The 20,960-nt window shown below is 39.1% G+C and overlaps 1 protein-coding gene across 1 annotated transcript in view; it reads right to left on the reverse strand.

Annotated features, from left to right (window-relative positions):
* ZBTB20 (zinc finger and BTB domain containing 20) overlaps positions 1-20,960 on the reverse strand; it is a 928,525-nt gene that overhangs the window by 195,885 nt on the left and 711,680 nt on the right. The window contains exon 9 of the mRNA XM_043993192.1: positions 13,729-13,781. The gene's annotated coding sequence lies outside the window, so the exon portion shown is untranslated. The remainder of the gene's footprint in view (positions 1-13,728; positions 13,782-20,960) is intronic.

Here is a 20,960-nt window from a genome sequence, read left to right on the forward strand (position 1 = left end):
GAAGAAACTCATACTTATTTTACTGTATTTGTGGGTGGGAAACATGGCAGCTATCTTGGACACTTGAAAGATGGTGATCTAGCAGATTTGTTCTGTTTGCACTCCAAACATTAATGATTGGAACAATAAGGGGAGGTTGAAAAGATGCTAATTTAGGCTTACTCAAAAATAGGATGAATGGATGGCTTTAGAATTTAGTCAGTTCCTTCTCATTAGAGAATGTCTTTTGCCTTTATAATCCCAGTTCTTATAGTACCTGGGTTATTGACTGACTTTCCAGCAAAGGAGGACCACTTAGAGTAAATGTTATAGGATTTGTGTTTGAGTGTAGGTTGAACTAGACACAGCCTCTGAGGTCCCTTTCGACTTGATGCTTTTGTGATTGTGTGACTACATACCATATAATTCCCAAGAATAATAAAGAGAGGGTGGTTTACACAGTGGCCTAATAGTCATGTATCATACTATGATTCATAGTAAGTATATATTCAGTGAATTTGAATGCAAACTTAGTCTTCCACTTGCTGGGAAGGAAAGGACAAGAATACCACCAAAGGGATTCTTGATCTTCAAACTGAAACAAGTGATTCTTTGAGGACTTCTGGCTGTATTCCTTTGTTAATTGGGGATTCTTCCTATGTAACACTGAAATAACATTGATCAATAATGTTTCACTTGCTCTTTCCTTCATTGTAATTCATATTCTTGAAGGCTACAAGGACATATCATGATGGTATTTACACTTTTATGGAGTTTGCTTTTCCTTCACTTTGATTCCAGAGTGATTGCAAGGGGACAGAAATACATCTGATTGTGGACAGATGGGTCAGCTTTTTTTTTTTGTCCTATGGATATCCTGGGTATAAGGCTCATTTGTGATTATGGATGGAAAGGAGATGCTGGTCTTTATTCATCACAATTAGTAAGTGGATGGTGTGCTGATGTTTTATGGTCAAGCGTTCCTGTATTTTAAAGAAAATAGTCTTTGGACATGCTATAAAATCAATTGATTACCACATATGTGGTACAGGACAGCAAGAGAATTAGCTGAATAGCTAATATAGAGGCCATTAGTTAAGCAGGGTGCTGATGACAGGAAAAAGCAAGGAAAAGAGAAAACCTAGGGAAATGGGCCTTATTTTAGAAGGCTACACACAAATACACACATACCACACTACACCACACTACACCCACAAACCTGTGACAGTGATCTTTTTCTTCCTCAGATCCTTGTTTATCTGTAAGGCCAAAACTTAAAGGGCAGAGTTTGGCTAGGATTTTTACTCCATGTGTTATATAGGACGCCTGTTTTTTTGTAAGCAAAGACTGGGTTTAATTAGAGCTAGGTATGGTTTTAAATGAGAGGTGGTTATTATTTTAAGGAGGAAATGAAGGTGTAACCCAGTTTAGCCCACCCAAACATGGTATGCAGATTGGCCCACTAAAACTAGTTATCAGAAAAGGAATTCCTGGGGTCAGGGTAAGTATATATGATTTGTATTCAATGACACATTAGGAGGAACAAGGGAAAAAAACAGATATCAGAAAAAATAAAGATAAAAGGAAAGGCTAGAGAAGAAAAACCTTGCTTTTTTTCTTCTCAGAATTGTAGATGTTAAGTCTTTACCAAATGCTTTTACTAGTCCTCAAATAAAACAATGCTTTCTTGAAGCTTTACAGATGGATGGTTGTGTAATATCAAACAATCAATAAGCATTTATTGAATGCCCAGTATGCTGCTAGGCACTGTGCTAAGTTCAGGGGATACAAAAAGATGTAAAAGACATTCCGTGCCCTCAAGAAGCTTATAATCTAATAAGAGAGATAACATGCAAACAAATACATGCAAAGCAAGCTATATACAAGATAAATAAGAAATAATTAACATTCAAATTAAGAGGGGTTAGGAAAAGCTTTCTGAAAAAGAGGATTTTAGTTGAAACTTAAATGAAACCAGGGATGGCAGTAGGTAGAGTTGAGGAGGGAGAGTTTTCTAGACCTGAGGAACAGCCAGAGAAAATGCCTAGACCTGAGAGATGGTATATATGTTGTTTTTTTGACTTTGCATGGTTTGGGGGAAAAAGAAGGAATATGAGAAACACTCACAGGGTTAATTAACATTCAACGTTAATCATCATTACTGTGTCCCCACTTGGTCTTTTTGAATGAGGTGTATAATCCAGAGGCAGGTGTATAAAATGAGAAGTTTTCCAAGAGCATCATTAAGAAAGTGGGGCACTCGGCACTCCGAGCATTGGGTGCACTAAGCAGGATGCTTTGGTCCATAACAATACCACTGGTGGTACTAAAGATGTGGTTCATAACCACATCCTCACGGGTGTTTGACAGCTCAAGTGGAGAAAAGCAATCCTTCTAGTAGGGCAGACCAGCTCCTCTCCATAGTTCTTAGCTGTCGTAAAGGATGATCCCCGGGCTCTTTAGCTTCTCTCCTCCCTGGTCCTCTTCCTTCCTGGACAGTGTTCTAGGATTTATGGCAGACATTACTTTCCTTTCTAGCTTGACCTCTTTGTAGGATTATAAATTTCTCCTCCCCCAAAATGGGAAGAAGACTGCCCTTGGGCCTATTCACTCCCTGATTCTTTGCAAATGACTCATTTTAATGCTACCTACCATATGAACGTCTCTGCCTGAAAGCATGAATTTATCACGAGATTTCTACCCCACTGTAGGTCTCTGGGAAAATGCTCAGAGGATGCAGATGCTTGCTATCCTTCAGAAACATCCAAGGCTCTGCTGTCACAGTCTCTAAAGTAGGAGCTGTGGTTGTTCCTGTCATTGTGGCATTTCTACTTCTCTAGCGTCTTTTATATTCCCTGAAGTTGCTGAAAAACATTCCATTTCATTAAGTGTACAGTAATACACATAGGAGTCAGGGAGATAGAGGAAAAGGTGGAGGACATTGATGACATGGCCTCTAGCACTTTATTTATGAGAACATCCATCTCTATCTACATCTGGTAGAAGAACAGTGTCAATTCTGCCCTGGAGACAGGGATTAGGCAATGTTGCCAGTGTATATTTTTTCCTTCCCAATAATTTACTGATTCTGGAGTCTGATGGCAGAGCTCAGATGATCATTTTTCTCTTCATGTGAGTGAAGCATTGGTTTGGTTTTTTAAAATGCTTATTTTTTCCCCAATGGGGAGGAAACACATCTCACTAGCATAAACACCAGAATAATACACTAGTGACCCTGCAAGTGCACTGATTTGTGCTGTTTTTCTGACTGTGCTCACAAGGAGGGCTGTGTTTAGTAGTGAGATATCTAAAAAGAGGCAGAATCCTAGAATGGCACTTAAATGGAAGCCCAGAAAGACTTTAGAAAACATTGCCCCTGGAATAAAAAGATGAGATCAAGGCTGTAACAACCACTTAAAAATCCTAATACATTGTTCATAGGGAGTAGGGATTATTCACCCTCCTGGACAAATTTTAGCTAGAGAATTTCAATTGACTGCTTCAAGTTCCCCTTAAGTCTGAACATTTCTTGTCAGTGATCTTTTATTTTTGTTTTTGTTTTTTTTTTGCAAGGCAATGAAGGTTAAGAGACTTGTCCAGGGGCAGCTAGGTGGCGCAGTGGATAGAGCACTGGCCCTGGAGTCAGGAGTACCTGGGTTCAAATCCAGCCTCAGACACTTAACACTTACTAGCTGTGTGGCCCTGGGCAAGTCACTTAACCCCAATTGCCTCACTAAAAAAAAAAAAAAGAGACTTGTCCAGGGTCACACAGCTAGTAAGTGGCAAGTGTCTGAGGCCGGATTTGAACTCAGGTCCTCCTGAATCCAAGGCCCGTGCCACTGCATCATCTAGCTGCCCCTAAGTCTGAACATTTCTTAAATAGCTATACAATAGAGCAGTTCATTGGCTGTAAGGTTCATAATGCATCTGATATCTAGTACTGGGTGAAGTAATCTGGTATAGCATACCAAAGAGAATAGTGCAGAATGCCTGATTGTCCATAAATGAAGATGCCATTACATCCTGCCCTAAATGCTAAGAACAAATCTGAATATAAGTGGAGTTCATCTGGAAATAAGAAGTGTCCCTTTTCCCCTGGATGTATCCTACCCTGCTAGAACATCTTTTGCACTTATGATATGGGGGTACATAGCCCTATGGTATATCACATAGGACTATTCAGTTGGCAGATGCTAGCAGCACAGGTTCTCACAAGGAAGGAACTTTGGGTCTTCAAAAGACTGGCAGGAACTAGAGTTAATCTGAACAGAACTTCCTATGATCTGAATTTGTGAACAAGAATCTCCCCTATAAATCCTTAAATGGCCATCCAACCTCTTGGAGATCTTGATGACGGAGAATACACTACTACTCAAGGCAACCTATTCTACTTTTTGAAAGTTCTAATTGTGTCACAATAAAATTATATTGATATTTTATATAGTGTGGGAAAATTGCAACACAACAATTTCCGAATATGTAAAAATGAGGGGAATAGGTACATTGTGGCTGTGAGCAGGCTGCAATCAATTAAGAACCTTCAAGAAGAATAAGAATAAAAGGTGTCATTAACGAAATGAATGATAGGAAGAAGCAACAGGTTGTTCACGTGGTGAGGGAGGATAGGTGATGATCCAGAATGCTCCACTGGGATCTTTGAGATATCAGGGTGGGAAAGGCCTCCAGCTAGGGATATACTAGAGCTGCCTTGAACTACTTCATGAGGGCTGATGGTTAAATTTTCAGTGTGAGCATTTACGCTTCAGAAATTATAAATTAGGGCTTGATTTATTATTTTGTTGATTGTCTAGTCTTGAGAAAATGATGGATAAAATGTTAATGATATAGATTAAACCTAATAAAGTGTGTTGTTTGTGCGTTTTTTGTTTTGTTTTTGAGCATAAGTAGTTAAACATTTGTTTGTGGGCATACCTTTGCCTCTAGCACACTGTGTGAACACTAGGGACAAACTTAAGCGGTGACATGAACAAGATTTGTAAAGGATGGACAGACAAGGATGGGTTGACACTGTTGGAAGTAGTTTTGAAAACAATCACATGGGGGCATTTAGGTGGCACAGTGGATAAAGCACCAGCCCTGGATTCAGGAGGGCCTGAGTTCAAATCTGGCCTCAGACACTTGACACTTACTAGCTGTGTGACCCTGGGCAAGTAACTTAACCCTCATTGTCTTGCAAAAAAAAAAAAAGTCACATAGATTCATATGTGTGTGTGTGTGTGTGTGTGTGTAATACATGCACATGTAATCAAACCATTATGCAGCAAAGATGTGTTTTACAGTCCTAAACCTGTGCAGCTACACCCTATATAGAGCAATTATTATGCCTTAATGCACAAGGGATATGTGATCTCGCCAACGGAATGAAAAAGGAATTTATCAAATGTTTACTATGTACCAAAGACTGCACTAAGAGGTGAGGCCAGAGATAAAAAAAATAAGGCAGTCCGTGCTCTCAAGGAGCTCACATTATAATTAGGTTGGAGACAATAAGATGGTAGGGCAGGCTCTCGGGCAAATGGTAAGGCCAGGTGGTCCTTAGGATAAAGCAGCAGGGCAGATGATAAGGCCCTATGGACCTTGGAGGGCAGTGGCCAGACTCATGGTTAGCTAATGACGATCTGGAAGGAAATAGTGGGTCTTAGGGCAAGAGTAGAAGTGAGACTGTGGGTTACCTCAGATAGCAGTGGAGATGGGAGTGAGGGTCAGTATCCAGCTGAGAGTGGCAATCTTAATGCCTGATGGAAATTGGGAAACAGAAGTTGGAACAAGATAAGAAAAAGATTCCCCAAAGCCTGCTCATGCTGTTCCCTCAAGTATCTACTGGCATGTTGGTAATGGGCAGGTTAGGCTAGAGGAGAAGGTCCCTGGATCCTCCCCCTAGCTCATCTTGCTGGTCCCTTAGGACAGCTGTGTACACATCACAACCTCACTACATCCTTTCATCCTTCATGACCCTTGTCTTCCTTTTACTATCTACCCAGTATGGAGACATTTCAAAGGGGAATTTCTTTTCTTGACTAACAGAGCTGATTCTCTGTAGACTGTTCTCTATATTCTGTTCCCTGTCTCAGCTCAGCGCGGTCTGTTGTATTTTTAAAAATATTATCTTCTAATTTAAGGGAAACTAAAGCAAAAATTCACATGCCACCAGTATTAGCCATGCAAAATAGAGAGCCCAAATGTTCCTAAATGATCATAATTTGTCAAGAGGTAGATAGCAGAGACTAACATCATGTATTTAAGTAGGCTATGAACAGAATGACCTCATTTTTCTAATCTTTGGTCAATCTGGACTTGAGGTAGAGTGGCACATTAGGAAAAAAACATTGGATTTGGGTCAGAGGACTTGGGTTCAAATCCTAGCTCTAATAGTACCTATGTGAACATGGGCATGGGTGACTATGTATGACCATAATTCTCCACCTACCTCTCCGACCTCTCCTTATTAGTCTTTCACCAGTTCTTCTTTTTTAGTGGGTATCCCTAAAGTATGTCAATTTTCTGACAGAGAAATCTAGTCTTTTTCTTTTCTTTCTCTTTTTTTTGGGGGGGTGGGCAATGGGGGTTAAGCCATCTAGCTGCCCCCCCCATTAGTCTTTTTCACGAGTTCTTCCCATTTGTGGATATTCCTAAAGTGTCAGGTTTTTGAAAGAGAAATCTATTCAGGAGATAGTCTAAAACTACCTTTATGGGGGCAGCTAGGTGGCACAGTGGATAGAGCACTGGCCCTGGAATCAGGAGGACCTGAGTTCAAATCTGGCCTCAGACCCTTGACACTTACTAGCTGTGTGACCCTGGGAAAGTCACTTAACCCCAATTGCCTCATCAAAAAAACAAAAAACAACCAAAAAACCAAAACAAAACTACCTTTACATCAACAATCCCCAAATTTATAACTTAATCAAGTTTTTTTTCACTATTCTTCAGTCTTCAAACACATGTCCCAAATTGAACTCAATCCCACCCCAATATGCTGCTTCTTTCAACTTTCCTCTCTCTCTGGATGTCAACATTATTTTCTCAGTCAAGTGGCTTGTCTCACAAACATTCTCATATTCTACCATCTTAAATGTATGTGTATGTGTATATATACATATAAATATAGGTGTTATATTTATATGTTTAATATATAATTAATACATTATTATATAGAGAGGGGGGGAAGGATGGTAGAATCTTGAGCATGTTTATAGGTGGAGAAGAAGGTGCCAGTGGAGAATGGGAAATTAAAAATGAGAGGCAATCCTGCTACTCAGACTGTGTAGATAAGCATATATGCTCAAATATATATATTTAAGGAAGAAGAAAATGATCCACTTGCACAGAAATATTTATAGTTCTTTTGTAGTGGCAAAGAATTGGGAACTGAAGGGATGCCCATCAATTGGGAAATGGCTGACAAATTATGCTATATGATGAATGTTGATGGAATACTACTGTATGTATAACAAATATAGAAGGAGAAGGTTTCAGACAAACCCTGGAAGACTTGTTCGAACTAATGCAAAATAAAGTGAGCAGAACCATTAGAACAATTTAACCAACAATAGCAATATTGTGATGATAATAACTTTGGAAGACTTAGGCATTCTGAAGAACACACTGCCCACCTACAATCCTAAAAGACAGGATGAAGCATGCTAGCCACTTCCAGATAGAGAACTGATAAACTCAGGGCATAGATGGAAACACAGATTTTTTTTCCTTCAAAAAATGGGAAAGAATATGAATGATTGATGGAGCAAGGTTCCAGGGAAGACAGGATAGGTTGAAATTATAAGTGGGGTTCATCTTGGCAAGAAAAAGGGTCACTTCTTTCTCCCTGACTAGAGGGAAAGGAGAAAATAGGTTTACATGAGTGGAGAAGGAAAGCTGAGGAAGTTAATTTTAGGTGACCCCAAATCTTCTTTGTAAATTACAAGATATTATTATCTGATGAGAAAAAAGGGTGTTGGGGTATAGTGTTGGGGGACTGAAGAGAAAGGCTAAGGTTTGGAAATGTGACAGGGAATCACTAAGAGATAAATTAAAAGATTATTGTACAGTCAGCAGAACCCAATTGAGAGTGCACAGCATTAGTCTGTGGTGGACTCAGTCAAATGGCTTCATGAATTTCTCCAATAATGCTCAGCATGTCCTGAGTCAGAGTGGCAAGGACTGATAGGGATTACAAAGGGTAAACAGAGAGAAAAGGGTGTCTGTCTGTGACTGTATAGTATCTGTGTGGAATATGGATCTCTTTTATCTCTGTGTTTAATCTATGATGCTGTCTGTCTTCTTTCTATCCCCTCCCTCCCCCTCACCTTCTGTAGTTTATGGAACTTGTTGTTGCCTGGTAGGTAGGGAGGCTGCAAGAAGTGGTACCAGGGTAGGTAAGTCTGTGGGGTTCTTTGTCTCAAGTGGTCCAGGAATTGAAAAAGTTTTAGAACTATAACCACATTAAAAATTGAAGACATGGGAAACAAAGGATGGTGCCTGGGCAGTGAATGGCAACGGGCATTTTAAAGATGACAGAATTTATTTTATTCAACCTAAATGCATAAAAGTACAGGTGGGAGCATTATTTATGCAGGTATATGCAAATGATTTTATAAAATAAGTAAAGCCCTTCTGCTTTTTGCAAGTTGCCAAGGTGGTTCCTGATATTTTAAAAGCTATAGACCTTTAAATGTAGTCTACTGAGTATCGGAATCCCTGTATCAGAATTACTGACATTGTCAAGGGAAATTTATTTATTCTCCTAAGAGATGCTTACAAGGTTCTCTTAACCATCATGACCAAGGTGTTATCCACAGAGGTATAACATGGGGAAAAACCCTTAGAAATTATTGAGGAGTAAATCATAGTATTCAAAGCAGGGAATGTTGGCCTAGAAACATAAACCCATCTGACCCCATGTGTCTGGTACAGTGAATTCCTAAGCTCAGAAATATGGGGCCCGGCTGTGCATGCCATATTGGTGTTGTAAGACTGGCAGTGGGTTGGCTTCAGCATGGTCTATTTCAAACTCTTTCACAGTGCCCAGTGTTGCGTGTTCCCAGATGACATTTGGTTGGCAGAAGCTGGGCCACCAAAGCTGGCGGCCTGGAATTTGGCCCACTGTGTTTTGACAAACATATAATTGACCATCTGATTACCAGGCTATGTAACTGCACTAGGGTCACTAGGAGAACCTAGGTCTACATTAGGTTCCTACTAGTCCTCTTGTTCATCTACTAAGTCCATTTTTCAGAGAGCCAAGGAATGGCTCCTTCAAACACACACACACACACACACACACACACACACACACTAACTTCCCTCTCCCTACTCCCAATACACACATGCAAAAGAGAATATGGTAAATGCGGCATAAGCTATTGAGAATTTTCTTAACATTGTCTTGTCAGCTCAAAGTGAACTAGAGAAAAGCACATTTATGATGAACCCTGATAGAGTGAGAAGAAATGAATATTTTTGAATTTTTGTCAATTCATGACTGTGTACAAGTTAAGAGTCAGTTTGGTGGTGTGGAACTTTTGCTCTGAAAAAGACAGCAATGGGGAAATTATGGGAAATTTGGGGAGTAATTGACTGTAGGGGAACAATATTAAGAGATTATGCTCCATTACATATGAATAAAGATGGCTACTTGCTGTTCAAGAGTAAGAAAAAAGATGGGGCAAACTCTGTTTTCCCTGATTCCATTCTCGTCCAAATGTTACAGCCTCCCGTTATGCAACATTCACCTTTCAGGAGAACCACCAACTCAGAAGCTGAGACAACCATTTCTTCATGTCCACTCTGATCAGGCAAACATAACATCAATTCATCTCTGACAGCAGAGGTGTCAAACATGAGGCCTAGTTCTGTGGCCCAAACTAGATTAAATTCTAATGGTGAAATACTTAACAAAACAAATAAAAATACATGAAAACATAGATAATATTAATATATATTTTTCTAAGTCAACATCAGGCCCTCCCCCTCCCTTGGGTATTTTTATGGATGGGTTAGTGGTCCCCATTTCTATTTGAGTTTGACAGCACTGTCTTAAAGGATAAAGGCTGTGACTTTTGTGGATCATACTAAGCTTAGTAGCCTATCTGCAATGTGTGAATACACATTGTTGCAAAGTACATGTGGATGATAAGAACAACAAAGCAAGCCAAACCAGCAAACAGTATAGCAAGAGAGCAGGAGCTGTCTTCAAGTTTTTTGGAGGCTTTGTTACAAGCACTTGGTACCGAAAGAAAGAGAGCTAGAGGCCTGAAAATACTGTAGCAACAGTAGTTACAACAGTGTAGGTTGTTTGTTGCCTGTTGTCGCTGGCCTTGTTATTGACAGAGGTGACAGCAGGAGGGAGGAACACATGCTGGGTGAAACTAGGGATGTGTGTGTGTGTTTAATGGAGAATCCTATTGGAGTGGGGAATCATCCTTTTTCATTTCTTCACTTACGAATAATATCATATTACTTTCCTTGTCCTGAAAGGTGATGACTAGAGCCCAAATAAATAAATCTGGGTTGCAGAAATCCCACACATAGAAAGGGCTGGGTTGCACAAACTGGATGTCCAAGTCATTTGCTTCAGGACACCATGACTGGAGGTAGATTTGGCAGCATAGTATAGTAGAATAACAATATTTGACATTTACATCGTGCTTTAAGTTGTGCAAATAAATCACTTTATATATTTTCTCATTGGACTCTCACAACAAATCATGCATGATAGATACATCAGGTATTGTTATCCCTATTTCATAGCAGAGGAAACTGAGGCTGAAGAGCTGAAGTGGCTTACTCGTTGGTCACCCAGATAAGTTGGCATCAGAGGTAGGATTTTAACCCAGATTTCGTCTTTCTTAAGGTCTAGCACTATTTTTCACTACTGGAACAATTAGTCAACAAGCACCTACTATGTGCCAGGCCTTGTGCTAGGTGTTGGGAGTACAGGTATAAAGAATGAAACAATTCCTCCTCTTTTTTTTTGGCAGGGCAATGAGGGTTAAGTGACTTGCCCAGAGTCACACACCTAGTAAGTGTCAAGTGTCTGAGGCCAGATTTGAACTCGGGTACTCCTGACTTCAGGGCCGGTGCTCTCTCCACTGTACCACCTAGCTGTACCACAATTCCTCCTCATAATACGTTTATATCCTAATTGGAGAGAGAACAAGTATATATACAAATATATAAAGCATAAATATAATGTCAGCACATACATGTGTATGTGTATACACACAGATACACACACACCAGCAGTTGGGAAGCCAGGACATCTGGGTTTGAGTACTAGGTCTGACACTTGTTAAATGTCAACAGGCAAGCCACTTTACCAGTCTGAGTCTTAACTTTTCTCATCTGTAAACTGAGGGAAATGATACTTGTACCAATTCCTGGGAATTTTATGTGACAAGTACTTTATAAATTGTAAATCACTACATACATGTGAGCCGTTCTCATCAACCACATCCTCGAAGGGATGTTCTGAGGACCAAAAGAGCTAAGATATGTAAAGTGGTTTATAAGCCTTTAAGGGCTGAAAGCTACTGTTGTAACCGAGTATTCTTTTCTTTGTCTATGCCTAAAAAAGTACAAAGGAAATTCCACTTGGGATCAGAGCAATGGAGTAGAAGCACCTGGAGAATTCAGCACATAGTCAGGCCTAATTAAAAGCCAGGGTCAAAATCTGGAATTGGATCCTGGACTCAATGCAAGGCCTGGGATAGAAGTCTAGGATATAGGGGCTTATTCAAAGAGAGGAAAGAGGCAGAAGGAGCCGATGTTATCTTACTGTGAATGAAAGGCAAGTTAGGAACACTTCAGAGCCTAATTTTCTGACCAGTTCCCAAGGCACTTTCTTCTGTTTTGGATGAGGCACTGGGGTGACATCATTGCAGTTATCAGCTATTTATATAGGGCACTTGTGTACAGCAGTGCTATCAGAAACCCAAAAGAACATCTGGATTCTATTTACCCCACTGAAAAAGGAATAGAATCATGCTTTGGAACTATCTAAATGATCAAAAAGCCCACCTTGGGGAGGCAGCTGGGGTGGAAGGGCTGCAAGTTCTCTCTAGACTATTGTTCCCTCCTTTCCTCCCTCATTCTCCTCCCTACTCCTCTTCTCACATTCTTGGAAGGTAAGCACTATCTGGCTTCAGAAGTGCCCCCACTAGAAACTGATGTAAGACAGAAAGAATTTCAGAGTGCATCTTTCAATTATGTTTTCCCTTCAAAATTCTCCTCCTCAATTTTGTCTTTTCGCTTATAGGTCTCCAGACCCTGGTGCTGGTGGCTCATGTGTGTGAGGCTGCCCTGGAGCCCTGACGTCATTATTAACCAGGGCAGTGCATCCAGGAGAGCACCGTGCTGACTCATGCCTGGTGATGGGAGGATTAATGCTTTTTCTAACACAAAGCTGTTATGTGAACTGTTTTTCCTTAAAAGAACGGTGACAAAAAATGATTTGCCAGTCCGAATATAAGCAGTGTGCAGCATTAGGTAACCCAAAGAGAGCAAGGCTGAGGCACTGAGTGTAAACTGTATGCATGCACACATATACCCTCCAAAGCATTAATAGACCCTCTCTATCAGCACTACAAGTGAGAATAACAAGGCTTGTCAGGGGCAGGTAGGAACCACCCCTGCTGTATAAATGCATAATGCATGGCACAGGTCTTATGGGACTTTAATCAATCTCTTTTCTCTGTCAAATAAATGTCAGATTAGGCTTCACCCACTGCATATTCTTTGGAGACTTCTACTTCCCTCGATCTGCCTGCATGCATCTGCCAGGAACATTTGCAGAAAGGGCCAGAAGGACCCTCTTTCTGTGCAAATGGCTAGAGCATAAGGAATACCCCAGGGCTGGGAATGGAATAAAGCTTTTTATTGTTGTGGACCAGGGAGAGTGGCCACAGGAGAGTGAGATGCTCAGTCAGAAGGATGCTGACTGTCGCTTAACCCAGCAGGTTTATCTGAGTGGGTGTCATCACCAGCAGGAAGACTCCTTACCCGGGGGCTATGGTTTATAGCTGAATGGCAGGATTCCTGGGGCTCCAAAGCTCCTACCAATGACCTTAGAGAGATTCTTCTCACTGTTGAGGCAGCTAAAAGTGAAAGTTAGCACAGTCCTATTCAGGGCTTCTTAGGTTAGGGCTTAAATCATGAAAATGTTTCCTTATAGTTTCTAACTGAAATCCAATTTATTTTAAAAAGAGAGAGATTCCATACTGCAAACACAGTCCTAAGGAGTTTTTTTTTTTTTTGGGGGGGCTTTATACTCTTCCATAAAAATAAATGTATTATGCTAACTGCTGATAGGTATTAAGAAGCCTGGGAGAAAGAGTTGCAAACTTTGGCCAGAAGTTAAAATTAATGAATGTTGGACAGAGTGCTTAGCACTTCAGTGAGGCCCAGTGAGAACTTGTTGATTGATTGGTATAGCAGGACAAAAATCAAAACTGTTGTCAGTTTCTGAGCAATGTCAACTGCATTCCTATGCAGCAATAGGTTTTACAAACAGCCACTGCTATCAGCCTGAAAGACAAAACAGAAAGGGTCTTTCCAACTAGACTCAGACAACAATGTTGGTCAGGGGCATCATCTCCAAAAATAAAGAAAATGATAAATAGACCCACTATTATGTTATGAACCTGCAGCAAAGTCAACTAGTAAACATAAAAATGAATGATCATTTTTCAAATCAGACTCTTCCCTGGAAGGTGATAAAACGGATTTACTTACAGAAGAGGAGAGGATGAGACCCTTCAGGGACAGACGAAGGATTGACTGTTGAGCTGAGAAAACAAAAGGAAAAATGAAACTGTTAAAAAATAAAGCAAATGATATGGTGAAAAGAAGAAAAGCAAGCTTGGCTCCAGCAGGGAATCTGGTCGTTCCTAAAGGACAACCAGTAGGAGCCCATGTAGTTTGTCACCTGCAGCACAAAGAGAACAGAGGATGCTGCTTCAGGGAAGGAGTTTCCAAAGGGGCAGGCCTCCTGCTATGGTGACTGACAGGGTACTCATTGTCAAAGAGAGCACTGCCATTTTCTATGTGGATTCTGATACTCTGATCTCTCTCAGAAGAATGATCGAAAATATGAGAAAGTATCACTGTCATTCATGATCAATTGGTTAACCAAGGAAAGAGAGAACATCAAACCTGACAAGGGTCAAACCTTGATTAATTTTGTCTTTTCTAAGGGTAAGATGAACCACACAGGAAACCTGGAAGAAGACAGTAGCCCCAAAAACAATTGTAGTGAGAAAAGTTGTTTTCAGCATCTTCTTTCTTTCTGTCTGTATTCCTTCCTCCCCTCGGTTACCAAATTTTTAATCTAGATAGGCCTCCCTCCCCTCCTACTAATCTGAAGAGATGATCTGATATTATACATATCAAGGTCAGAAACTTAATGTGTTGCCTTATATGGGAGTATTTAAGTTTTTAAAAGAAAGAAATCAATGTCTAACTCAAATGAACACATATTTAAGGGTGGAATTCCAGATATCAGGAAAAGTCAGCTAGGTGCTACAGTGGATAGACTGCTAGACCTGGAATCAGGAAGACCTGAGTTAAAATATAGCCTCAGACACTTACTAGCTGTGTGACCCTGTGCACGTCACTTAATTTCTCCTCTTCTTTGTTCCTTTAGCTGAAAAATAGGGATAATAATAGTGCCTCCCAGAGATGTTGTGAATAATATTTGTAAAGCACTTTGTAAAGTATAAAGTGCTATAAATAAACACTAGCTAGTTAGCTACAGGGAAGAGGGTTGTTTTTTTCTCTCAGTATCTCTCAAATATATCATCAGTCAACCTTAATGCTGACTTGGTGATTGATTCTTCTTGGCCTGTTCCTTAAAAGGATGTAATTAAGATGGTAGAAGACCCAAGTACCTTAGCAAACCAAAAAAAAAGTGTTTCAGAAGCTCTGTCATAAAGCTATTTTAGAAGAATTCAAGCAAAAAAAAAAATCACTTAAAAGAAGGACAATATCACCTGATCAGAGGAATGGGTAATCCAGGAGAAAGCAGTTCCTAAAAAACGTGCTTTATGAGTGCTCTATCAGTAGCAATAAGAATCCTCCAGAAAAATGAAATATATTTTATAAAAAACATCACATGACCGATTCCTACAGAAGACTAAGGTCTTGAAAAGAATATTCATAATAATAATATGAAGTCTAAATTAAAATGTCTGCCAATGTGAAAATACTTCCAAAATGTTTTCAGAAATGGGTTTAATGAGATCTTTCAATAAAACAGCTTGGGCATAAATGATTCACAGGGGACAGTTATTTCTGTCTCTAGCCTCGTTTCTTCATGACTTTGGACAAGTCATTTTACCTCTTAGGGCTTCTGTTTTCTTATCAGAAGAGAAAGAGCTAGACTAAACAATCCTGATGATCCCTTCCAACTCCCATATTTCATGATGTAAAAAGAGGTTGGTCTTTAAGATGACTTAGGTTTCTGACTCTAGTATGAGCTTGTGGTTCCCTCTCCTGCAGGAAGGAAAAGAATCAGATCTGCTAATTTTCTATTAAATCCTCCATTATAAATCCAGTAATTTTCTTTAACATATCTTATAGTTACCATTACCCATGTTTAGTGCTACTGATATTTTGTGGTGCTGAATATGTAAAATAACAATAATTTTTTTCTTCAAATTTTAATGAGCATATATTCAAAAAAGTGAATAATTCAGAGTTAAAGTTCAAATGCTGTCAGGCTGTAACAGGATAAATGGTCCCTAAGTTGACCCAGCACATCCGAAGGCTAGAATGCAAAATATTATTCTTTCTGGACTTCAAATGACAAAGGCCATGAGTGATATGAATCTGAGATGGAGAGAAAGATCACAGTATGTATGCCACTGTCTAAGACAAATTACAGCCAAATTAAATTGGGGATTTTACTGGATATAATTGTTGTCTTTATATATTAATGAATAACAATAATACATGATCTCAAATTGAATAGTAAGGCTAAAATTTAATCTCAGAGTTCTTATACTATTCATAAATGTTCATAAACGTCAGAAGACCCCTACTCCTTGATTGAATTACAATCTAGTATGCAATTTTGAGAGCAAGTATTAATCTACATAGATTTATTTTTCTACAGGTCAAATTGTTATTTTATTGATATGTGCCCTTTTCTCCTAAGTGATATTCACCTTATATGTCTTCAAGTCTTTTTCATCTAGAATCCTAAGAAGAATCTATGATAGGTTCACAAAAGACTAAAAATATTTACATGAAGCATATTAAGTCCCAAGGCCCTGATATCACTCAAAAGACTGGAGAATTGTCATGATTTAATACATTAAGCACGTGTTGTTGTTTAGTCCTGTCTGACTCCTCCTGACCCCATTGACCATGCTAATACTGTCCATGGGGTTTTCTTGGCAAAGATAATGGAGTGGTTTGCCATTTCCTTCTCCAGTGTATTAAGGCAAACAGAGGCTAAGTGGTCCAGGGTCACAAAGCTAGTAAGTGTCTGAGGCTAGATTTGAACTCAGGTCTTCTGACACTAGGCACAGTGCTTTATCCACCGAGCCACCTAGTTATCACCACATTAAGCACTACTGAGAGGTCATTGTGGAGGTAACCTCTAATTTTAGGTCTATTACTTATACAGGTAAATTACTACATAGTCATTAACTCCAAGGAACTCAAAGTACTTTTTTTTTTTAATTGTTTTTTTTTTCCCCCTTAGTGAGGCAATTGGGGTTAAGTGACTTGCCCAGGGTCACACAGCTAGTAAGTGTTAAGTGTCTGAGGCTGGATTTGAACTCAGGTACTCCTGAATCCAGGGCTGGTGCTTTACCACTGCGCCATCTAGCTGCCCCTCAAAGTACTTTTATAGTTGTGATTTTAACTTAATTTAGTTCTTCCCTTAAGATACTGGGTGTTTCACAGGGTAGATGAAAGGAAAACCCAATTCCTTCCTTTTAACACTTCCTCTAGTAGATAGTTTGGTATTTGTTCACATAAGCACAAAGGTGCCTGAAAGAAGGGCCTGATTCTTTTTTTTTTTTTTGGTCTAAATTCTGAACACCTATCATAATGCTGCTCCATCATAGGACCTGACACATGCTGAACTGTTCTCTACCACAGAAGGCTAGCTGCTGTTGATTCCAAATGAGGCTCCAAGAACCTTCTTCTAAGAATCAGTATTCAATGTGTAGAGAGGTGGGCTCTACTAGGAAAATTAGGGAATGAGATAAGGAGAGGGCAGGGAAATGCCACTGTAAAAAAATGCCCTCTTTTTCTTGGTCTTAGCCATGGCCCTAAAGAAGGGTTTAGCATACTAAGAACATATCCTGTGTCTGAGTTCCTTATGAATACATGAGGTGAATCTTTTTTTTTTCTACTGACCATTCCGCCTCATCTGGAGCTGTATGGTATTATGCAGGTCAATTTGCTTCTTTTAAAATGAGGGTGGGAAAAGGGAAAAGAACCACATGTAAAAAATATTTATAGCTGCTCTTTTTGTGGTGGCAAGGAATTGGAAATTGAGGGGTTGCCCATCAATTGGGGAATGGCTGAACAAGTTGTGGTATATGAATGTAATGGAATTCTATTGTGCTGTAAGAAACGATGAGCAGGAGGAATTCAGAGAAACCTGGAAGGACTTGCATGAAATGATGAGTGAGATGAGCAGAGCCAGAAGAACATTGTACACAGTATCATCAACATTGTGTGTTGATCTACTGTGATGGACTAGATTCTTCTCACCAATGCAATGGTACAGAAGAGTTCCAGGGGACCCATGATGGAAGGGGAATCTCCAAATCCAGAAAAAAAAGAACTGTGGAGTAGAGATGCTGATTGAACCATACTATTTCTTTTGCTTTTGGTGCTGTTTTTCTATTTTGAAGTTTTTCCTCATTGGTCTGATTCTTCTCTTATAATATGACTAATGCAGAAATATGTTTAATGTTATTATGTATATATATGTATATGTATATATAAAACCTATATCAGATTATCTGCTGTCTAGGGGAGGGGAGAGGGAGAAAAATCTGAAATTGGAAAGCTTATATAAACAAATGTTGAGAACTATTTTTACATGTAACTGGAAAAAATAAAATACTTTTTTCAGAAAAAAATAAATAAAATGAGGGTGGGAGAGTATAGTGGATCAAATTAATCTTCTAATTTTTGTGTTTGTGAGCTAAGGGGGAGCTATCTTTATCTCAGCTCTGTGGTGAAAAGCATGAGGTACATAACAAAAAAGGTTTTTGGCAGTTAGAAATGAAGTCCAGATATTTTGATTCTCATCCCAATTCATTAAGTACCAGACTAGACCATATTGAAGTGCAGGATCTTTTCAGAAAATGGCATATATTATTATGCTTCATCATTACAGCTATGTGGGGAATAACTCGGGGTTTTGGTTTACTCATCTGTAAAATGAGAGAGTTGGATTGGATGACCCCTAAAGTTCTTTTCACCTCAAAAGCTATGGTCCCAACATATGATGAACTGATGAATATTGTAACACTTTGCTAAATCAAAAAGTAGGAAGTTAGTCAATTTATTAGGTAATTATAACCCACTAATTTTTTCTCTTTTATTGTGAAAAAGATATGGTACAACATCATGAATCAATCAGAAAACTAACATGCTATCACCCTGATGACACAGTTGAAGTATTAAGCACTAATTCAAAGTTTCTTCACCTTCTTTTTGAAGGATATGGATGGCATGACAGAGGCCATGGGATGATCCTTTCAAAACAACAACAACAAAACTTCAATATTGTTGCTGACCATTTTCTTTTATTCTACTCTTCTTTAAATTAGGCAGGATCATAGCTTTGCTTCCATTGGGAGAGGTCAACAACAATTTTGATATAAGAAGTGATTCAATATATTTGAACATTTCTTCTGTGCTAAAAGTACTTTGTTAATTCTGATGTGGGAGCAATTCCAAATAGTGGGATGAGGATTTTTACCTTGTTGGTTTTCCTAATACCTTTCTAGCTTCCCATGTTTTCAAAGGATGAGGCATTATTGGATTTTTAGATTCATATGTCTCTCAGAATAAGTGCCAGCTTCCTAGGTTCCTGTCAATTGATATTCCATCTTTATCCTGGATACATGATTTCTTTGATCTGACAGATTCAAAAAATTTTCTGCTAGATTTAATGACATTTGATGTATCCTGAATTTGGCAATTTTAATTCCTCATTTTTTTAAACCTGGCATCAAGTTTAGTGATTTAAATTAGAGAGCGAGGTAATGGAGCTATACAGATAGATAACATGCATGCTAGTTCCTTGATTTCCATTTTACTGACTCTTCCTAACCCCTTTTTTACATTTCCATTTATTTCTTCATCAGTTATAAGGTGGAGAGTGTATGTGAATGCTATACTTTTTGCAGCCAATTTTTCTAAACTGCAATATGACAATATACTTCTACCCCATGAGAAGAAAGACCATGTAATAACAAAATGGCCCATCCTTCCTAAAGAGGCAGTTTAAAGAACTTTAAAGGACTGCTATAACCTAAAAGGGATGAGGGAAAAAAGGTGAAAATAAAGCATAATTAGAGCAAGAATTCAAATACCAAGTTTACAGGGTAGTTCTAGGAGTCACTTTTTTTTTAAGTATCCCTGGCCCTTCTGCTTCTCCTTCTACACTTGCCACTTGCCACCTCTCTTTGAAATTGGAGTTTTTCCCACCCTTTTAGAGCAGTATGATAGTGTCTGGGCCTCACCTGTTTGGTGCTGGCAAGTGTGAATCAGTGGTAAAAGGTATTAGGAAAAGATGAGGGCCACAAACTTCTGAAGGAGGCGGTTAGATCTCATCCTGCAAATACCTCTACAGCTATTCCACTGTACTTGTGGCAGAAGGTGTGAGGTACTAGGAACTTTGCCTTTTTAGATATAATGCATGAAAATGGCATGACTAAGGGACTGTATGTGCTGAAATGACTCAATTATTCTTGTAGATGTTGCGGCATCTACTATAAATAAAAATACAGGGCTAAATATAAATGTGCCTCATCGCTCATATTGACTGCCACTGAATACAACAAGGCTGTGTCCATTCTGGGGCAATATTCTACAGTTGGCTCTTTGGGATGGTAATACAACATAATATTCAAACTAATAATTAGGCAGATGTGAAAATGATGGAGGGCACAGATATAAGAAGGGGAATCCATAGCAGTTTTCTTTTTTCTTTTTTTTTTTTTAAGTGAGGCAATTGGGGTTAAGTGACTTGCCCAGGGTGACATAGCTAGTAAGTGTTAAGTGTCTGAGGCCGGATTTGAACTCAGGTACTACTGAATCCAGCGCTGGTGCTCTATCCACTGCACCATCTATCTGCCCCCATAGAAGTTTTAATTAATTATGGATGTCATTTTTTAGGTGTATAGAATCAGGTTGCTTCCCTTTAGTTATGGAAGAATTACAATTCTACCAAGGAGGAAGGATGTTATATTGACTATCTGCTTCTTCAGATAGGACTGATTAAGGTACATAGGATTCTCTGTCTTGGACTATCTAAGGATAACAACAGGATCACAGCACTTGTCTTAGAGAAATTTATCTAATACACACTAATATACACACTCCTACATATATTCAACAGAATGCAGGTAGTAGAATAAAAAATATTAAGTCAAGTCAACAAGCATTTATCAAGTGCTTACTATGTTCCAGGAACTATGGTAAGTTCTCAGAATACTAATACAAACAAAAAGAAAGACAGACCCTGCCCTCAAGGAGCTTATATTCTCATGGAGACAGACAACACATATATCTAGGAGGGAGGGGAGTTTCTTTCACAGAAGTATGGTGCAAAGTATGGAGATTGATAGGCAGCTACTTCTTTAAAATGTAGGTTCCAGGAGGAACTTACCAATGGGAAAAGAGGGAGAAGGCAGTTGAAGCAGGGTGACAAACTCCAAAGAATAAAGATGACAGCATATGAAAGGAAGTTGAAAAATGGAAGGAGGAGG

Source organism: Dromiciops gliroides, chromosome 3 (genome assembly GCF_019393635.1).
Source record: "Dromiciops gliroides isolate mDroGli1 chromosome 3, mDroGli1.pri, whole genome shotgun sequence".
NCBI lineage: Eukaryota > Metazoa > Chordata > Mammalia > Microbiotheria > Microbiotheriidae > Dromiciops > Dromiciops gliroides.